General features: G+C 38.3%; 1 long non-coding RNA gene and 1 pseudogene across 1 annotated transcript; both read right to left on the bottom strand.

Annotated features, from left to right (window-relative positions):
* Positions 1-8675: 8675 nt before the first annotated feature.
* LOC116865429 lies at positions 8676-14779 on the bottom strand. The gene is made up of 3 exons (XR_004382173.1): positions 14700-14779; positions 9077-9081; positions 8676-8686 (listed from the first exon to the last, which is right to left on the bottom strand). It is a non-coding gene; the product is annotated as an uncharacterized LOC116865429 (long non-coding RNA).
* A 993-nt stretch (positions 14780-15772) lies between these two features.
* On the bottom strand, positions 15773-16413 carry LOC116865428 (annotated as a pseudogene).
* Between the last annotated feature and the right edge of the window lie 219 nt (positions 16414-16632).

Here is a 16632-nt window from a genome sequence, read left to right as displayed (position 1 = left end):
ATTGAAGCTCTGTGAGACAAGTAGCTTGCCCAGTACCACACAGCTGTTAGGTGACAAAAGTGGGATAGAAATCTAAATCTGTTTGATGGCAAACCCCATAGTCTTTCTACCAAGCCAACATTTGCAATCTCCAAAACAAGATCAAGTCATTTTACCTTGTCCTTATCATCTCTGTGTCCCCCGCAATGAGTAACATGGAATCTTACATACATCTCTCATGGGCCTCCTAATAAATTAATAATTTTATAAATTATAAATTATATATATATTATATATATAATATATATAATATATATATAAATTATATATATAATATAAATTATAAATTATAAATATAATTTTATAAATTATAATAATTTATAAAAATAAATTAATTATTTTTATCATGCTTTATCTTTACAGATTCCATGACAAAGGAGAATGTGAACTATTTAAGAGTAACTCTTTTACATTAAAAATACTCATGTTGACAAAACTAAAGTTGAACACAACTTCTTTTGTATTTAAGGTGGAGAACCCATCACAGCCATCTAGAATGCATTAGAGATGCTCACTTTCATAGCCTGGAAAGAGTTTTAGGCCCCTGTTCTCAAGAGAGACAAATTTCTAGTGAGGGCAGTTATTCTCTGCAAATCTTTTGGTCATCTCTACCTTGCCCTGTACTCCATTATGACATCCAGAATCCGTCTACTTTAAACATATTTTTAAAGCCTGTTATTAAGGGGGGGCGGGGACAAATTTTCCAGGTTTTCTAACATTTCCACTATTCCTCTATTGCCAGTCTGAACAAGTACACACAGGTCCTTGTAGCTTCATTTCCCCATCTATAAAAGGAGGTTGAAACAATGCTAAGTGTTTGTTCTGAGTCTTTCAGAAATCTGTGAGATACGTTTGGTTTTCACATGGCACTTAATCATCTGACCCTCCGTTATTCAACAACTTCAACCTAGGTGAAACAAAAATATAGCTGATATGTTCATGGCCCTTCTAAATCATTCCCATATCCTACTCTTGACTTTTTGGTTCTTGAAGGGCGACAGGATACACCAGCCCCAAACATGCCACTTTGGCATTAGGACTATTTTTGAGTGAAAAGCACTTAAAAAACAGCAGATGCAAAAAAAAAAAGGGGGGGTATTCTAGGGGCGCCTGGGTGGCTCAAGTGGGTTAAAGCCTCTGCTTTCGGCTCAGGTCGTGATCTCAGGGTCCTGGGATCGAGCCCCGCATCGGGCTCTCTGCTCGGCAGGGAGCCTGCTTCCCCCTCTCTCTCTCTGCCTGCCTCTCTGCCTACTTGTGATCTCTCTCTGTCAAATAAATAAATAAAATCTTAAAAAAAAAGGGGGGTATTCTAATCTCCCTTGATCTTACTTAAAACAGGAGACAAACACTCCCTTGTGAAAGATGCCCTCCCTGTACCAGGAGAAAAGGAATATTCTTCAGTGGGGAATCAAAACCAAGAGAATCCTGTATAAGTAGACCATGTTAAAATAATTCCTATGGCCTCCCCATATAGTCTAGATACTTTTCCATAATTGCCTTTCTTTGTTCAACCTGATATAAAAGCCTGTAGGTTTTGCCATTTCTTTAGTTCTTCCTTATGAGAGATCCTGCATCACATAAAACATAAATTTGTGTGCTTTTCTCATGTTAATCTGTCTTATATCTGTTTAATTCTCAGGATCAGCTGAAAAACCCCGAGAACATAGAGGTAAAATATTGCCTCCCCTACAATCTCTGGTGACAATGATGGGATGTTAGTGACTGTAACATTAAGAAATCCTGGGACATCTGACAAAAAACCAGCAGAAGGTAAGCTCCTTACCATATCAGTATCTTAGATTTCTGCCTTCAGACCCAGCCAAAAGGAGAACATTAAGAGTCTCCCTGTATCTTTTTCTTTCTAAATATAGACTGACAGGAGAAAAACATTTGTCAAAATTAGTTCTTTGAATTGTAACTCTTATAAATTTGGTTCTGGGTACCAACTGGTATAATCCATAGCTTCCTAGTCTTTATTTTCCTTATATGTCTTTTAAGGTGTTTATCGTAAGGGGAAAAAAAAATCAGAGCACATTCCTTTCATACTGTTTTATGTCTTGAGAGCTTGTCTTTGGATCTCCATCACCCGGAGGGTACAAGTGTTGTCTTGCATCAGGGAACAAGACAAACAGGCTGGAAACCCAAGACACAAAAATGACAAGCAGCATTCTCTTTGTCCAACCTGCCTTGAGGAAGTTTGTCTTAATGAGAGGTCCCAGTCCATGAAGGGCCCTTGTTGTCTCATTGTCTTCATTGTGTTCATAGTGTTAGGAAACTCTCATCCTGATATCCCCCACCCAGGACCACAGATAAGCTGGACTATAGCTGGAGGCATCTCATCTTCCCATAGATAACAAGAGACGCTAGTTTCACAAACACTCTTCTTACCACCTGTGACAATGAAAGTCTTTGCACTCTTAGGCTAACTCTGGGAATGAACTTAACTGGATCTGGGTTGGGGGTGGGGGTGCACTGTCTTTAGGGACTCCTCCGGTGTCTGTGGTTAAGCCATAAAAGGCTTTTTGATTTTAAGCCATAAAAAGACATTTTGTTTTTGAGTCACAGTTCAAATAGGTATATTTTCTGAAATAAGTCAGACAGAGAAAGATAATACTGTATGATTTCACTTATATGTGGAACCTAGAAAACTAAACTTATGAACAAACAGACTGTTCAATACAGAGAACCAATGGGTTACCAGAGGGGTTGTGGGGAATGGCAAAATAAAGGGGATTAAGAGGTAGAAACTTCCATTTATTATACATAATAAGTCATGGTGATGAAAAGTACAGCATAGGGGATTTTGTAATAACATTATATGAAAGATGGTAACTACATGTATCATGGTGAGTACTGCAAATGTATAGAATTGTTGAATCAATGTGTTGTGCTCCTGAAACTAATATAACATTGTACGTCAATTTTACTTCATTTTAAAAAGAAGGTATACTTTTGAATATTTGGACTTTATAATTAAAAGGATTTTTTTTTTTTTTTTGAGAGAGAGAGAGAGAGAGTGCTTGCATGTGCAAGCTGTGGGGGTGGGTGGCTGGAGGGAGAGGGAAGCAGAATCCCAAGGAGGCTCCACGCCCAGTAGAGCGTCACTTGCAGGGCTTGATCCCAGGACCCTGAGATCATGACCTAAGCTGAAATGAAGAGTTGGATGCTTAACCAACTGAACTACCCAGGCACCCTTATTTTAAAAGGATTTTTTAGAGATTTCTCATCTTAAACAAATGTCTTATTGTTACATGTAAGAAGATCAAATTGAAATGAAAAATAATAAGGCAAAGATCACTCTTACATAAGTTAGTAAATTTTGTGTTTCTGAATTTATATCTAACTCATAAATGAGATTTAAAATGAAAACTCTAAGATCTCTTTTTGTATGTCTGTATGCATCTAGGTATACATATTTTGTAATGTGTTATCTTTATACTTTCATATTATATTGCCATAATTACTTTGTAAAAGAGCTCTATTTAACCAGTTTAAAAAAATAAGCACTTACATAAATTAAGTATTCCTAAAACTCTCAGAAACATAGAAATTAACCTAAATGTTTTTCAAGTTCACAAGATCTAGGACAATCTTTGGTAAATTAAAGCTAGCTTAAAGTTTGTTGGTTTAATAAAAACAATAATGTCTTCAGAGTTGTAAATATTAAACATAATGAAGAGATACATCTTTTTCTTCTTAGGTTTACTAATCAAATGAGTTTATCTCAACTAGATGCTTAAGACTATTACTGAGTTTAAATAAAATTCAGTTTAAAAACAAGATGTACAGGGGCGCCTGGGTGGCTCAGTGGGTTAAAGCCTCTGCCTTTGGCTCAGGTCATGATCCCAGGCTCCTGGGATGGAGCCCCACATCGGGCCCTCTGCTCCACGGGGAGCCTGCTTCCTCCTCTCTCTCTCTCCCTGACTCTCTGCCTACTTGTGATCGCTGTCTGTCAAATAAATAAATAAAATCTTAAAAAAAAAAAAACAATAAAACACAGCAATATAAAAATAAAAGTTGGAGAGAGCCATATGTTTTCCCTCCTGTGATTATCTAAAGAAGAGTAACTTAAGATTATGCTACCTTTGTTTCATTAAACAAAGTATTATGTCTACTTAAAAATAGTTTCCAAAATCTTTTAGGAAACTTGAAACCTTAAAGTCATATTAAGTTAAATTAAATGATGGATATTCACTGAATATTTAAATAAGATAATACACTAAAACATTAATTGCTAACTATAAATTTATCTGCTTTTGGCCTTTCAATTCTTATAGAGAGAAGAAAGATATTTGGGTCTGTTAGTAAGCATATCTTTTACCACATTAAGAAACTGTACTATGAAAAAGTCTAAGTCTTCAAAAATTATAAACATTTATAATTATGTAGTTAGAAATTTACTAACCTACTAGAAAATGTTAACAAATATAATAGTTCACAATTGCCTGCTTCCTAATTTTCACTAGAAAATAAAGATTACTAAGTGGTTAAAATTTGTAATCAATAATAGGGGCACCTGAGTGGCTCAGTGGGTTAAGCCTCTGCCTTCGGCTCAGGTCATGATCCCACGGTCCCGGGATCGAGTCCCACATTGAACCCTGCATCGGGCTCTCTACTCAGCAGGGAGCCTGCTTCCCCTTCCTCTCTCTCTGCCTGCCTTTCTGCCTACTTGTGATCTCTGTCTGTGAAATAAATAAATAAAATATTTAGAATAATAATATTTACAATCTATATATGAAAATAAAACTTAAAAATGGTGAAGAAAAAAAAACTTCGTGTACAAAGTATAAAAGAAGAATGGGATGTGTTATTATATAAAGAGTATACGATGATGTGTTTTTGTTAAGCAAAAAGGAAGTAATTTTGTCCTTCAGCAAAATGATTAAATGTTCCAGAATAAGAAAGAGGAAAGGAATAAGACAAAATCAAATGGATGTAGAAAATTGCATGTTTGTGGAAAAGAAATTTTATGTTGCAAGGTCAAAGCTGGCCAAAATTAAATGGATAATTTATCAGAGTTTTACAAAATGAGCTCAATAATATACTAATACAAAATAAGTTTAATTTTCTCCCCATTAAAATGAAAGTTTCTTAGATTATTGGTCTGCTTTTAATAAGAGATTATAAAAGGTTTTTCTTTACCTTTTATATCATCTGCCAAGGAGATAAAGATTCTATGTCTTATCAAAGTAATTTCCTGTGCTTCACATTGTCTTTATTAGATCTTTGATTACTTAGGAAAACTGAGTCTTCAATCTTAAAGAAGCTGAGGAGTTTTTGTTTGTTTGTTTGTTTGTTTGTTTACAGTTATGTGACTTTCTATATTTACCTTTAAAACCTTTTAATGGTCACTTTAATTAGATGGATAACTAAGTATTTTGTCACTGGGATACTACTTAATCAAGTGTTTTTAAACCTTTAGGCTTTTTGTTTTTTTAGGTAATAAGTGAATATTTATTAAGAATGAGAACAAAAATCACAAAAAATTAGAAATTTTAAAAGATGGCCACATAAATATCACAAAATCTAAACCTATAACAAAATTTTCATTAACTCCTTAGTACTCTACAATCATTCCTGCATCTTAGGATTTTGGATCACCTCATTATATGCCAATAAATTTTTAATATTGTCTATAAAAATAACAGTGGTAACTGAGACTTTCCTTCAGGGCATCTGGGTGGCTCAGTCAGTTATGCCTCTGACTCTTGATTTCAGCCCAGGTCATGATCTCAGGGTGGAGAGATTGAGTCCCACCTTGGACTCTGCACTCAGCAGGGAGCCTACTTGAGATTCTCTTCCACTACTTCTCCATCACCCCTCCCCAACTTGCACTCTGTCTCTAAAAATAAACAAAGATACAGATACAGTGAAAAGAAGGGCCATATGCACCCCAATGTTCATAGCACCAATGTCCACAATAGCCAAACTGTGGAAAGAGCCAAAATGCCCTTCAGCAGGCAAATGGATAAAGAAGATGTGGTCCATATACACAAATGAATATTACTCAGCCATCAGAAAAGATGAATACCCAACTTTTGTATCAACATGGGTGGGACTAGAGGAGATGATGCTGAGTGAAACAAGTCAAACAGAGAAAGACAATTATCATATGGTTTCACTTATTTGTGGAACATAAAGAAATACATGGAGGACATTAAGGAAGGTAAAAATGAAGGGGAGGAAATCAGAGTGGGAGACCAACCATGAGAGACATGGAAACAAACTGAGGGTTTTAGAGGGAAGGGGGTTGGGGGATGGGTGAGCCTGGTAATGGGTATTAAGGAGGGCATGCATTGCTTGGAGCACTGGGTGTTAGAGGCAGACAATGAATCATGGAACACTACATCAAAAACTAATGGTGTACTATATGGTGACTAACATAACACAATAGAAAAAAAAAGAAAATAAATAAATAAAAATAAACAAATAAATTTGGAATGCAGTCTTGGAAAGGACATTTGACTTAGGTCTTAGTTTTCTTATCCCTGGAAAGCAGTAACAGGAAGAAGTAGGGCAGCTGAGCACAGAGCTCGAGAACTGGCCACAGACCCAGAGCGCTGGCTGCCACCTCAGCACCATGTCAAGGGGAGATCCAAACCTTTAGATATTTTTGACAAATTTCCCAAAATCAAATTCAAAATGAGTCTCTTGACCTTCAGCTAACTTTGGAATTTCTCAGAGTCCCTAAATGATCTTAAAGATTTGTTCTCTGTCCTTACAAAAAGAAATTAAACTAATAGCTTGTTTGAGATGTGAAATTACATGGGAAACATTGTCAAATAAAAGTGATAATTAACTTTCTTTAGGTCATATTTGTATGAATAGATGTTACCAATATTTAAAATTGTATAGAATTCCTAGAAATCTGTCACTGCCCTTACCACCTATATAATCAGTCATAATTCCAATTATTACTTGAAAACATTGCATTTTACAAAAATAACCAAATGTTATTATAAATTGTATCATATTTTTAATAGTGACCTCTCACCAGATCTGTAACCATGGCTATTTTTAAGGTTTTTTTTGTCATTCATAAACCATTGTCTTACTCTTAATTATTCTCTGAGAGCATTTTCCATCAACTGTAGGCAAATACGCTTCATCTCTAAGGAGATCTGTTGAAAAGACCCTGACAAGCACTCTAGAATACAGGTTTCTGATAACTGCAGATCATAATATTAAGCTAGATAAGAATTTCTAGAATTCTGGGACAACTAGGTGGCTCAGTCAGTTGTGTCCGACTTTTTTTTTTTTTAAAGATTTTATTTATTTATTTGACAGAGAGAGAGAGATCACAAGTAGGCAGAGAGGCAGGGGGAAGCAGGCTCCCTGCTGAGCAGAGAGCCCGATGTGGGGCTCGATCCCAGGACCCTGAGATCATGACCCGAGCCGAAGGCAGAGGATTAACCCACTGAGCCACCCTGGTGCCCCTGTCCGACTTTTGATCTCAGCTCAGGTTGTGATCTCAGGGTTGTGAGATTGAGCCCATGTTGGGCTCTATGCTAAGCCTGGAGCCTGCTTAAGATTCCTTCTCTCATCCCCCCTGGTGTGCCACATTCCCTCTCTCTCTTTCTCAAAAAAAAGGGGGGACACCTGGATACCTCCGTTGGTGGAGTGACTGCTTTTGGCTCAAGTTATGATCTCAGTGTCCTGGGATTGAGCCCCACATCAGGCTCTGTGCTCAGCAGGGAGTCTGCTTCTCCTTCTCCCTCTGCCCTGCCACCCCCACTCCCTGTGCTCACTCTCTCTCTCAAATAAATAAATAGAATCTTTTTTTTTTAAGATTTTATTTATTTGACACAGAGAGAGAGAGCACAAGCAGGCAGAGAGGCAGGCAGAGAGAGAGGGGGAAGCAGGCTCCCTGCTGAGCAGAGAGCCTGATGTGGGGCTCGATCCCAGGACCCTGGGATCATGACCTGAGCCAAAAGCAGCAGCTTAATCCACTGAGCCACCCAGGTGCCCAATAAATAGTATCTTAAAAAAAGAAAAAAAAAACTTAAAGAATTTCTAGAATTCTAATGGAAAAACTGATTGATTCATAAAACTACTAACCCAGGCTCAGGCAAACAAAAAGCAAGTACATGAGATTGAATGAACTGATAAGGATGGTTATAATTTTATGACTTTTTGTTTAAAACATTGTTAGATCTTTAATGTTTTATTTTTGAGATTTGAGAAAACCCTTTTTTGGGGGTGCTTGAGGGGCTCAGTTGGTCAAGCATCCATCTCTTGATTTCAGCTCAGGTCATGATTTGAGATTGTGGGATCGAGCCCCGCATCAGGCTCCATGCTCAGCACGGAGTCTGCTTGGGATTCTACCCCCCACCTGCCCCGTTCCTCCCCTGCTGGCACAGGTTTTCTATAAATAAATAAAATCTTTTTAAAGAAAGAAAACCCTTATTCTCTTTTTCTTAAGCTATCTATAGCTTATCTCGATTTGATAGACTATACCTTTGTAAGCAAAAATTAAAATATTTATCGGGGTGCCTTGGTGTCTCAGTTGGTTGGATGTCTGCCTTCAGATTAGGTCATGATCTCGGGTCCTGGGATCCAGCCTCGTGTCAGACTCTTGGCTCAGTAGTGAATCTGTTTCTCCCTCTATGTTCTCCTTCTCTCTCTCTCTTTCTCAAATAAATAAAATCTTTAAAAAAATTAAAATATTTATCTTTTTCTTCCTACCTGATGCCTCCAGAATTTAGAAACTTTTTTTTAAAGATTTTATGTATTTATTTGAGAGAGAGAGAGAGAGCAAGAGAGAGAGAAAGCACACAACAGGGGCAGAGAGAGGCGGGGAGATGCAGACTCCCCTGCTGAGCAGGGAACCTGACATGACACTTGATTCCAGGACCCTGGGATCATGACCTGAGCTGAAGGCAGGAGCTTAACTGCCTGAACCATCCAGGTCCCCCCACCCCGAATTTGGAAATTCTTAATAAACATTCTTATTCATGATAATATAGTTGTTTACATAGGTTCAGTAAGACTCTGTTCTCTTTACAACAATTGGAAACATTGGGTATATTATCAAGACTTTGACTGTAATGTCATATTTGACAATGCAGTACATAGACTTAAATGTGACCAGACGGAGGGATACCTGGGTGGCTCTGTCGTTTGGACATCCAGCTCTGGGTGTTGGCTCAGGTCATGGTCTTGGGGTCATGGGATCGAGCCAGAGTTGGGCTCCACACTCAGTGCAGAGTCTGCTTGGGATCCTTTCCCCCACTGCACCTCCTCCTTTTTTCTCTCTCAAATAAATAAATAAATAAATAAATAAATAAAATCTTAAAAAAAAAATAATGTGACCAGATGTATTTAAGGAACTAAGTTTGACTATATGGAGCCAAAGTTTATAACACCTCTTGAAATACCAGCCCAATTAATTTTGCTTACAGGATTCCCAGCCCTACAGGTGACTAAGCAAGATTACTTCTTAGCAGGCTCAAGTCTTAAGATCCATTGGGTACCTTGAAAATAGAGGAATTCACCCAAATATATGGATGCTACAGGCAAAGTTTGATGGCAAATTCTTGGCTTGATTTCTTAGCCTCAAATGGCTTTTAAGGTTCAATCTAGGGGGTGCCTGGGTGGCTCAGTGGGTTAAGCCTCTGCCTTCGGCTCAGGTCATGATCTCAGGGTCCTGGGATCGAGCCCCACATCGGGCTCTCTGCTCAGCAGGGAGCCTGCTTACCTTCCTCTCTCTCTGCCTGCCTCTGCCTACTTGCAATCTCTCTCTCTGTCAGATAAATAAATAAAATCTTTAAAAAAAAAAAAGTTTCAATCTAGGATTCCATATTAAAAGTTCCAACAAAACTGACTTACAAAGAGCCCATGTGTTACATCACTATTGTTGCTCACTTATGTAAATAATCAGGTCAAGTTTAATGAGACTAAACTTATTTTACAAACAAAATAGCCTTCCTGTAAGGGCACCTGGGTGGCTCAGTTAGTTAAGCATCTGACTTTGGCTCAGGTCATGATCCCAGGGTTCTGAGATGGAGCCCCGTGTCTGGCTCCTCCGCTCAGCAGGAGCCTGCTTCTCCCTCTGCTCCCGGCTTGTACTCTCCCTTGCTATCTCTTTGTTTCTCTCTTTCTCAAATAAATAAATATTTTTTTAAAAAATAGTCTTACTATAATTATATTTAAGAAAAATGGGGAGAGAAAATTGCATTTCAGTGAAAACCTGTAACAGGGGCTTACAATTAAGATTCCATCCCTTTCATTGTCTTTGAGGTTTTGTTATCTACCTAGAAACTGGTCTAGATCCTGAATTCTTCTAGTTTCCTCCAGTATATGGCCACAACTCTCCAAACTAACATCTCCTATTTTCCTCCCAACCTTCTGACTTGAACTCACAAAGAATGAAAACTCTCCTTTTCCCGAAGTCCTATATGCAATGGTTGGATGACCTGAGATAAACTTCAGAAAATCACCACAACGGATCAGAGATCAATGAACTTCATGGCTGCTTGTGTAGGCCACTCAGAGAATTCACTCGGAACACCGGGTGCAACGAGAGACCTTCAAACTACAAACAAGGAAATTTGTCAAATTACAATTTCCATCCTTATTCTACCACACGACGAAGCTTCTTCTTAAATCTAGAGATCTCAGGGCGCCTGGGTGAGTCAGTCTCTCAAGTATCACACTCTTGGTTTTGACTCAGGTCATGACCTCAGGGTTCTGGAATCAAGCCCCGTGTGTGCTCTGTGCTCAGCGTGGAGTCTGCTTGAGGATTTGTCTCCCTCTCCTTCTTCCCCACCCCCTATTCAGGTGCATGCACATGTGTGCTCTCTCTCCCCCTCTAAAAATAAGGAAATCTTTTTGAAAAATCTAGACCTCTTCTCAACTGGCTGTCCTCTGAACTCAGAAATTAAGTTTCCAACTATTAATATTCATTTCTCTTTAATCTCTATAAAAAATGCTCGTCAGTAAATGCCTCATTGCTCCTATCATATGGTGACCTAACTTAGAACTGCCCTCACCTCCGTCACCATCTACTGAGCTGAGACAGAGCTGTTCAAATGAACGGACCTGTTCTCAAGACTAAGAGAGTAAATCACTGGGAAACAGAATAATCTGCCAACTCAGATTCTGGACCATGGATCTTTTGGGGGAATCTTCAAAGAGGAAGAATGAAAGGATGTAGAATACGCCACTTTGACGTAAGTTCTATTTTGAGCTGGAGGCACTTAAAAAACAGCAGATGCATAGAAGGGCATTCTAATCTCCCTGTTCTTCCTGAAAACAGGCGATGAACACTCCCTTGTGAATGATGCCCTCCCTGTACCAGGGGAAAAGGAACATTCTTCAATGGGGAATGAAAGCCAAGAGAATCCTGTATAAATAGACCATGTTAAAATAATACTTATCTTCCTGTAGCTTCCCCATATAGCTCATTTACTTTTCAACAATTGCCTTTTTGTCCAACCTAATGTAAAAGCCGGTAGGTTTACCATTTCTTTGGATCTTTCTTTTGTTGTGAGATCTCCCATGTCATATAAAACTGAAAGGTTTGTATACTTTTCTCCTATTAATCTGTCTTATAGCAGTTTGATTCTCAGGCCTGGCTCAAAAACCCTAAGAAAGTAGAGGTAATATTTTGCTTCCCCTACATTCTCACTGTCTCTCCTATTGATTAAAGGGTCCTGGTGGCTCACAAGTGTTGGGAAGAAGAGAAACAGTATTTGTAATATTTCTTTAAATACCATCTTGTCTGTTTTCTAAGCATCATTGTGGGGTGGGGGAGAAAGAAAAGAAACCATCCTGCTGGCCAGTTTCTTTCCTCATCTGATTAGGTGGTCATTTTGCCCCTGTTTTGGTCAGTGGCATTGTCAATGTTTAGACCTCATTTTCGGGCAGTAGTAAATCAATAGAAGCCTGAGACCTGAAGACTATTTTTTACTTTTTCTGCCTCTCTCTCTCTCTTTTTTTTTTTAAAACCTTTTTCTTTTATTTCTGGAGATTTACTCCCTTTGTACGTACACCAGAGCAGAGCTGCTACAGCTGCCTAGAAATGGGAATCACTAGATCGTCATCTGTATTCAAACATCACCGCATGTCCAAGGTGAAAGCCATAGACTCTGACTCACCTATTTCCTGCTTTCTGGGTGGTGCTTTTTGAGAACTCTGCATAAAGTCTCTAAGATCTGTACTAGTACATCTTTGAGCTTCTAGGGAGGGGCCTACTCCCAGAAATACTTGCAAACAAAAGCTCCAAGCTGGGAAGAACCTATGTGTAAAAATTTGTCAATAAATACAAAGGTGTGCCTCTTAAGAAAATAAGACTTACATTTGACATAGTCTGTAATCTCTTATTCTCCAGAGCAGAGTGCACAGATTAGTTTCTCTATAAACAAAACCAGTTTGTTAGAGCAGACAATTGCAGGGGTATGTGTGTGTGGGTGTTTTTTTTTTTTTTTTTCTCATGAATTAGGCAATGGTGGGCTTGAGAATAAGAAACCATAGTGTTAAGAGTTCTGACACCAGAACTGAACTTCTAGGTATAGAATCCTAGTGCCACCACTTATTAAGTGACCTTGGGCAAATGATTTCCCCTCTGTGCCTCAGTTTCCCAGGGGTAAAGTAGAAATGACAATAATAGCATCTGTCTCATTGGGGGTGTTACGAAGCTGAATGCGTTAATCCTTTAAAGCGCTTAGCACAGTTTCTGACTCATGGTAAGCCTTATCTAAATGCTTACCTTTAAAATTGTTAAAACTTGGGACACCTGGGTGGCTCAATCCATTAAGCGCCTATTGGTTTTGGCTCACGTTATGACCTCAGGGTGTGAGACCGAATCCTGCATTGGACTCCATGCTCAGTGTGGGATCTGCTGGAGATTTTTCCCCCTCCCTCTCCCTTCCCCTCTACTCCTCCCCACCCCCACTTGCACACAAGTTCTCCCTCTTTCTAAAATAAATAAGTACAATCTTTAAAATCGTTAAGCCTTTTTTTTTTTTACTGTTTTCTATTTATTCGTTAATTAAAAAGTGCATAGTACAAGCCCTTTATCCCAGTCCAAGTACTCAGTAAAAGATTACATTAAACCCTGGATGGCACAGACATGATTTCTTTGGCATGATTTAAACATTGAAAAACAGTAGTTCATGTTTAGTACATCACATGACCACTATTGCTTTAACAAAGTAATCATCAGACATGGTAACAAATACATATGCTTTTTTATTTAGAAATATTATGTTAAGACTAAATCTACTATTGCAACAACAAAAATTTAATTTATGTGTAAACTCTTCGTTTCTCCTTCAAGTTGCTATTTTGTGTCTTAAGCTGATGAGCCGGTCAAATTTTAGCATGTTTATTTAGAGTGACAGGTTTTAATTCAGAGTGATACACTTCCAAAGTTCCTTGAAAAATAAAAGAATTCAGTCATTCTACAAACACTATCACATCACATACCACAATGACACTAAAAGTAACAATGGAATAACTGAAGCTAATAGTTACTTTAGAAAATCTCTGCAAGTTGATTTAAAATATGACTTGCTGGCTATGGGATAATGCTTGGATGGATACATGACAAAATCTTTTACTATACACAGTTCCAATATTAACTTTTTCTATAGGGAAAACAAGAAAACATTATTTTGCATAAGGGACATTACATGACTCTAAAACAAAATACATTTAATGTTATTTGTGGAATATTTAAGAGCCAAAAGTGATTAAAATATGAAGCTCTATCTTTCCTTTTCCTGGATTATTTAAAAATGAATGTAGCCACCGTTCCAGTGAATGTTTGTAAGCCAAGTAATGAGTAAGACTGTGCTCAATAAAAAGGCCACATGTAGAAACTTTAAGATTAAATAGAGTAATATAAATTACTAGTTAGGTTAACAGGAATACTTTGTAAGCAGAGTATGTGGCCTTTCTCAGGAATGCAGAGAAATTTTACAAGCAAAAAAACCCCAAGTATTTCTCTAAGAACTTTTGTTGCTAATTAAATAGACGGTCCATATAGAAAAGTTTAATATACTAGATGTACCATCAGTTAAGTGTATGTGACAGAAATGAAGAACCAGGAATAAGAATCTAGATTTGTAGGTCTCTAGCTAACTAACACTGGACATTCTGTTTCCACATCAAGGCCAACTGGCTTCAACCAAAGCCAATTCTCAATTACTTGTGAGCCACAGATTGAGTGAATCCATCAGCATCTCTGCCAGAGGTTGGCTTTCCAGCAGCTTAGAGAACAGACTCCTAGGATGCATATGCAAGCCTTCAAAGTCCAGGGGCCAAGGGCAGAAAAAGGAATGTTTATGAGATTTAACTCCATTCTATGCCACCCCTGCCCTTTCCACAATGAATACTCTAACAGCTGTAAAGCTGGGAATGCTTCCAGTAAGCCATAGCAAGAGGAAGATTGAAATCTATGGTGCTCACTTATGCAAGATTTGACTTAACCTGTGTTATGATACCCCTCAATTAGCACAAGTAATTAAGAATAGATGATACTATGTCAAGAAGTTGAGCTCACAGCTAAGATCCACAGAAGGAATGCGAGCAGTCAATATTGGATTATACAATGAAATGAAGCCCTTAAAAAGTTTATGGCCTAAAATGTAATCATAATAAAGGGGGGAAAATACCCCAGGAGCGTCACACAATTGTATCAGAGACTCAAAGAGTACAATGATATAGAGAAGTTTATTAATTCATACAAGTAATTTCTCAGATCGATACAGTGAAAAGTTAGACTGATCTGGGGGGAAACTCCTTACATCGATAGCAAAATATCTTCTAACCCCCATAAACCATCTGTAATCACTTGCTAAGAAAAAAATCCCATAACCACATAGGTCATGCAGACTTGTTTTTATGCCATTTGTATTCTTTTTTTCTTTTAAACTGAGCAAAACAATGCAAACTTTTACTTTTCATACATTTCAAAATTCTACTTATAATAATAATAATGCTCCTCCCCACCCCAATCCATCTTATCACTAAAAAAGAATGAGATAAGGGGTGAGAAAAAGATCCTTGATTGCTTTTTCATTTTCCTCTTTTTCCCTTGGAGTAAACCATCAAATATTTCTGAAGTCAGAAGGGAAACAAAAGACTCAATTTTTTCTTCACAGAAAAAAATAGGCTAAATAAGTAAGCAACATTCAAATGTCAGTAACCAAATAGGCCCCCAATACAGCTTTCAGAGAGTTCCATTTAACAGGGAAGTGTTAGGACCGGAAAGGTTCCTGAGAGGCACCCATTTAACAAATAAATTATAGCTTTAATTATTACTGTATAGAATATATCTGGCAAAGGCAGAAAGCATTAACTTTTTTCCTCCTTTCGTGAATCTTATAAGGCTATAATGGACTGTAAATCACCCACCATATTAAATCATGCTTATTTAAAGTTCTCCTAATATTAGACATTTTTGTAGGAATAAAAAACTTAGTAAACAACTATTTCATTTCTTCTCCCTCTTTTTCTAGCCACATAAGCCAGTTGTAGTGGATGACACAGATCTGTAAAATATTCCAAAGGCTGGCACAGTCCCAAGAACTAGAAAAAACTGCCACCCACAAATAAACTATTAAGGTAAATGTAAATACAGTGTGGTTCTAATTCTTTTTCATACAATCTCAGAGAACACCAAGTAACTTTATAAATACCTTATGGGGGAAAAAAGCAATTTTAAAAACCTATCAAAGCTATTTAAAATATTTAAAGGCAGGATCTCAAATTTCCTTCAATCAAGCCAGAAATCATCACAAAAAAATTCTTATCACAGTTACAAATAGAATGAGTGGAATGTTTAAGTTTAGGACAACCAAAAAAGCCCATGTAACTTTTTCAATATAATCATTTACTCAAATATACTGTAAAAAGGAATGGTGATAACACAGGAAGCAAAAATAAGCTCGCGAGTGAAATTTCCAGAAGCTCATGAAAACAATACCATCCCAGATTGCAGATGCAAAAGGAGAAACAGTCTAATGGGGTTAAGAGTACTCTGGTCGTGCAAGGTGTTAACTATTTTCACTTCCCGTATCACAAAGTTAGTCCACAGGAGGGCCTGGTGGATCTTGTCCCTTATGAGGACTGGTTGGCTTGCCAGTTAGGTTGGATCCTCTTAGATGAGGAGGTCTCAGTAGGAACAAGATCACTGCAATAACCATCCAGTCCATCAAGATCAGGATGATACTGATGCCATTATCACCAGAGGGCCCTGGTAATTCCTGAAGACATTCTGTGTCTGGGCAGTAGGACTGGGACTGCCTCAACAGATTGATCAGCCTTCTCACTGCATGTTCATGAGTGCAAACACATTCCTAGGGATCGAATCCACCTTCTGCCATGATCGCCCAGCTTGATTTAACTCGACTGTTTGAAACCGCCCAGACAACAGACCGGGCGTGGAGGATGGGGGCCTGGACCTTGGCAGAAAGACCGCCTGGCGCTTCCGGAACGCGGCCGCGGTGGCTCCTGGCCACTGGCTTCCTCCCTTCCTCGGTTTTGATTCGACTGACCCAGTCGCTCTAAGCCACAAGACCCGGATCTGCCGGCTTCAGCGGGCAGCGGCGCACCAGATGCAGGCGACTCGAGACCCCAGCGGCCCGC

The sequence above is a fragment of the Lontra canadensis genome, unplaced genomic scaffold (genome assembly GCF_010015895.1).
Source record: "Lontra canadensis isolate GAN:19392208 unplaced genomic scaffold, GSC_riverotter_1.0 scaffold7, whole genome shotgun sequence".
Classification (NCBI taxonomy): Eukaryota; Metazoa; Chordata; class Mammalia; order Carnivora; family Mustelidae; genus Lontra; species Lontra canadensis.
The sequence above is the reverse complement of the archived record's forward strand: the minus strand, read 5'-3'. Positions and strand labels throughout refer to the sequence as shown.